General features: G+C 51.7%; 1 non-coding gene across 1 annotated transcript; it reads right to left on the bottom strand.

The window, feature by feature from the left end:
• Positions 1–4,206: 4,206 nt before the first annotated feature.
• trnay-gua lies at positions 4,207–4,294 on the bottom strand. Its single transcript is given in 2 exon segments — positions 4,207–4,242; positions 4,258–4,294. It is a non-coding gene; the product is annotated as a tRNA-Tyr (tRNA).
• Positions 4,295–4,738: the final 444 nt, after the last annotated feature.

Raw genomic sequence — 4,738 nt, 5'->3', positions numbered from 1 at the left:
CCTCACCGGATCCCCCGACTGCACCAGCTTACTTCGCATGGGGTCCTCAAGCCCCCCTCCTCACCCCACCTCTTATGGGCAAGGCACCCTGGACCCGACCCCTGGCATAGGCTACCTGACACCCAGGCACCTTAGCACTGCTGATCTGGTATCTTGGAAGTTCCCTTACCAACCTGGCAGCTCCACCCCGGCACCCTGGGAGTGTCAGGGTACCTGGGTGCAGTGCCAGTGTACCAGGCTGGCAGTGTCAAGGTGCCCAGGTGCCAGTGCACCCTGCCCAGAGCCCGACCACCTGGGGGTCTCTATGGTCTGGGAGAACCCCCCCCCCCCCCCCCCCCCCCCACTTCAGGTGCCATTCAGCGTGGTCCACGTTTGTGTGCACCAGTGCTAAATGTCATCATGGTCAGGTCTCAGAGGCAAGGCCGGGAGAATACGGTGCAGGTTTAAATAAACCTGATGGCTAACTTAAATATGCTAATCTGGATCTTTCCCTCGCTGGGCGAGATCCAGATCACAACGTCATGTGAGATTCAACGGCCTCGTTGTGTCCCCAAGTCAGGCACAACGAGACTGGTTAATCGCGCCCATAGCGTTTTTTAGTTTTCTTGTGGCTTGGTTTTACAGGAGGTGGAGAGTGTCTCATCGCAGTAATGTAATGCACCAGACAAGAGGTCATTGGGAGTAAAGGACACGGCGGGGTTCGAGTCTCCGTACCTGAAACTTCCGAAAACAGGGATTATGGAGAAATGACGTACACAATCTGCTTTGAGAATTCTTCAGTGTATCATTTTCAGAAAATGCAGGGAAGTGTGCTCACACGATGATAAAAACATAGTGGACATTGTTGGATCACCCAGTTCAAACTAAGCAATGCAACTTCTCTGTACAACACACAGCACAGAGCCTGAAGGACACCATCGCCACGCGCGGTATTGGCGGCGAGAGGAGTAAATCACGCGAGAATCGAGAAGCGCCATTCTGGCCAGAGAGATCGTGTTGCCAACCTCCCCCCCCCAGCCACTTCACCAGCGACATCACGAGGAGGGAACGGGCCTTATTTCCATGAATTTCCATTCATTTTAATATTATTAGCCCTCCCCCCCTCACGTAATCACTCAAATCACGTCGGCGAGGTTTACAACAGGTTGCGCCTGACGTGAGACAGTCGTGGGGGCGCAAAGGTAAGTCTAGCCCCCAGGGGGCATAGAAGGACATGCCCGGGCACTTTAATGATGGTGCCCCGATCTCTTTGGAGCCGATGCTGGTTCGAAGGGTCCCCACCCTGCTGGAGTGATGGCATAAACCACGCCCTCTCACTTTCCTTTGCAAAAGTGCCTCAAGATTCCATGAGTGGCGCTGGAGATGATCCACGAACAATTTTCTGTGAGATTCAGGACAGGGTTCTCTGATTGCCAATGCCGAAATCGCGCTTGGCGATTGGCCGGAGAATCCGTTTTTACACTGCAATCGGGGCAGCGCTGCTTTTTTGGATGCTCCGCCCCCTCAAAAATGCGTAATCGCCGCACGTCGTTGCGACGGCCTCAGAATGTCACCTGAGGCCCTCGCCCGATGCTCCGCCCCCGATGGGCCAACTTCCCTATGGCGTCGGTCCCGTGTCCTCTCAGGTTTTGGGGACTTGCATGGCGACTGTGAACTGTGTCCAGTGGCGCCACAGTCAGGGGGAGCCGTTATACTGAGGGGGGGGGGGGCTGGGCGGACTGGTGGGTGATGGTCCAGGGGTGGCGAGGGGGTTTACAGGGGGGCACTACCTGGCAGGCCTGGTCCGCACGCCAGCCGGCGCCATGTTGTACGGCGTGGTAGCCACTGTGTTTATATGCGGCCATGGACCTGCCAATTCTCCATTCCTACAGCGCAGGTAACGTGGCATGGCTGCTCGCCCCCCCCCCCCCCCCCCCCCCCCCCCGGGCGGAGCATCAGTGTGGAGGCGGCCCTGGACTTTTTCATTGTAAAACTAGACGCTTCCTGTGGACATAACCTCAAAATCGGAGAATCCAGGCCTGAATCTCCCCGAAGTATATTTCACACATATGAGCAAATCAATGAAAAATTGATACCATTATAGCTTGATGCATTTCTCTGCTTCCTCTTCAAGTTTCCCTTCATATACATCACAGCGACAGAGAAATTCCCAAGTTGTTGATATTACCAGGAAATGCAAGCTGTTATTATACTCTCATGTAGTACTTAATGGTCAGCTGGATGATCTTGCATCTGAGAATTTGATTTCTTTTTCTTTGATATTATCTTTTGCCAGCCCGTGCTCATTAATTCAGTTTAGTCGTTGAGAGTTGCTTGTGCATTGTGACTGCTCCATCCCCTCCGGGGACATGCATGCCTCTCCTAATCGTGTTCACAGGAACCATGAATTGACTGAATATGGAATGAAAATGTCATGGCTGATGTGCATTGATTGGGCAAAAAATGGAACTGGAAAATGTCGAGGATAGTGTGATCGAAATTGTTCAGTGCAAGCAGGAAATTTCCAATGAGCAGGATGGTTAATAATTCTTTCATAGGTTGTGGGCATCATTGGCTGGGCCAGCATTTATTGCCCATCCTTAGTTGCCCTTGAGCAGAGTGTCTTGCTCGGCTATTTCAGAGAGACCACCCACAATGGATCTGGAGTCACATGTAGGCCAGACCAGGTAAGGACGGCAGATTTCCTTCCCCTGAAGGATATTAGATGGGTTTTTACAACAATCGGCAATGGTTTAATGGCCAGCATTCCTGAGACTCGTTTTCAATCTCAGATCTTATGAATTGAATATAAATTCCACCAATTGGTGTGGTTGGTTTTGTCCCCCCCTTAGTCTGGGCTTTGGGATTACCCCTTTTAGGATTACCCCTTTTGGACATTACCCCTCCTGCCACCCCGTTTCCCCGCTCAAAGAGTAACCATCCTGGGTGGGATTCTCATTGCCGCCAGCCATTGGGGGTTCCCATTGTGACCACCCCACACCGTCGGGAAGCCAGCGGTGGTGGGTGCATTGCTGGCGATGTGGGGGATCTCGCCGACAGAGAATCCAGCATCCTTTTTTTAATTTTAGAGTACCCAATTCATTTTTCCAAATCAGGGGCAATTTAGCGTGGCCAATCCACCTCTCCTGCACATCTTTGGGTTGTGGGGGTGAAACCCACGCAGACACGGGGAGAATGTGCAAACTCCACACGGACAGTGACCCAGAGCCAGGATTGAACCTGGGACCTCGGCGCTGTGAGGCAACGGGGCTAACCCACTGCGCCACCGTGCTGCCCCAGCCTTACTTTTTAACGTAGGAAACTAAACTATAATTTACTTTGAGAAACTTGACTTGAAAAGGTGTTCAGACACAATGGAACGTGAACCTTTGCGGCCTTGTTTTGGGGTGTGTATGAAGCCAGGGAGGGGGATTCCCCAACGTGAAAATTAATAATGATTTGGGTTCTGCCAAACTTTCCAGCCTTTAGGGGCTGAATTAACCTCTGTAATTCTTTCTATTTGTGGTGCAGAGAGCGCGTGGTAGTTATTAAATAATTCACAGCATTTAAGTGTTTATTAATGGTTGCTTGAGGCTTTGTTGTGTTTCTGACAAATTAAACAGTTTGCTTGCTGCACCAGGGTGAAAGTTAATGGTCGGGAAGGACTATTTTATCGGAGGAGTGCAGAGAATTTCACTGCTGTCTGGGTCAGCTGCCGAAGCTTGATCATCGAGGTCGGTGCGATGGAGCATCGGAAAGGAGGAGAGAGAGAGAGAGGGAAAGAGTCTGAGTGGCTCTGAAAAGGTCATCTGGAGGTTAGGGGTCAGGCTGTCAGTGGTAGGGCGGAGGTAATCATAGAATCATAGAATTTACAGGGCAGAAGGAGGCCACTCGGCCCATCGAGTCTGCACCGGCTCTTGGAAAGAGCACCCTACCCGAGGTCAACACCTCCACCCTATCCCCATAACCCAGTAACCCCACCCAACACTGACGGCAAATTTGGACACTAAGGGCAATTTATCATGGCCAATCCACCTAACCTGCACATCTTTGGACTGTGGGAGGAAACCGGAGCACCCGGAGGAAACCCACGCAGACACGGGGAGAACGTGCAGACTCCACACAGACAGTGACACAAGGTGGAATCGAACCCGGGACCCTGGAGCTGTGAAGCAATTATGCTATCCACAATGCTACCGTGCTGCCCCTATAAATGGTAGGGGGGCTTCCTTCGAGCCGGAATTGAACCAGCAACCTAAGGATGTCAGTTTTAATCATCTACAGTCCTCCCCTTTACCAGCTGAGCTATCGAAGGAGAGGCCTTGTAGAATGGGCAAGTAGAAGTGGCCAAGATGGATGGTGGGTACGAGGGGGTATCTCAGAGGGTTGTGGGGCTGAAGGTGGTTACAGAGATAGGGAGGGGATGAGATCATGGAGGAATGGGAAGACAAGGGTGGGAATTTTAGGTTTTCCTGGAGTGAGAGCAAGTGTGTGGTCAGGGAACGCGCAGGTGAACAACATCTAGTGCAAGTTAGGACACAGGCTGCAGAGTTAAATTTAATCTTTATTAGTGTCTTAAGTAAACTTACATGAACACTGCAATGAAGTCACTGTGAAAATCCCCTCGTCGCCACATTCCAGCAGCTGTTCGGGTACACAGAGGGAGAATTCACCTAACAAGCACGTCTTTCGGGGCTCGTGATAAGAAACCGGGGCACCCGGAGGAAACCCACGCAGACAGGGGAGAACGTGCAGACTC

Source organism: Scyliorhinus canicula, chromosome 22 (assembly GCF_902713615.1).
Source record: "Scyliorhinus canicula chromosome 22, sScyCan1.1, whole genome shotgun sequence".
Classification (NCBI taxonomy): domain Eukaryota; kingdom Metazoa; phylum Chordata; class Chondrichthyes; order Carcharhiniformes; family Scyliorhinidae; genus Scyliorhinus; species Scyliorhinus canicula.
Note: the sequence above shows the minus strand (reverse complement) of the source record. Positions and strands in the feature narration are given on the sequence as shown.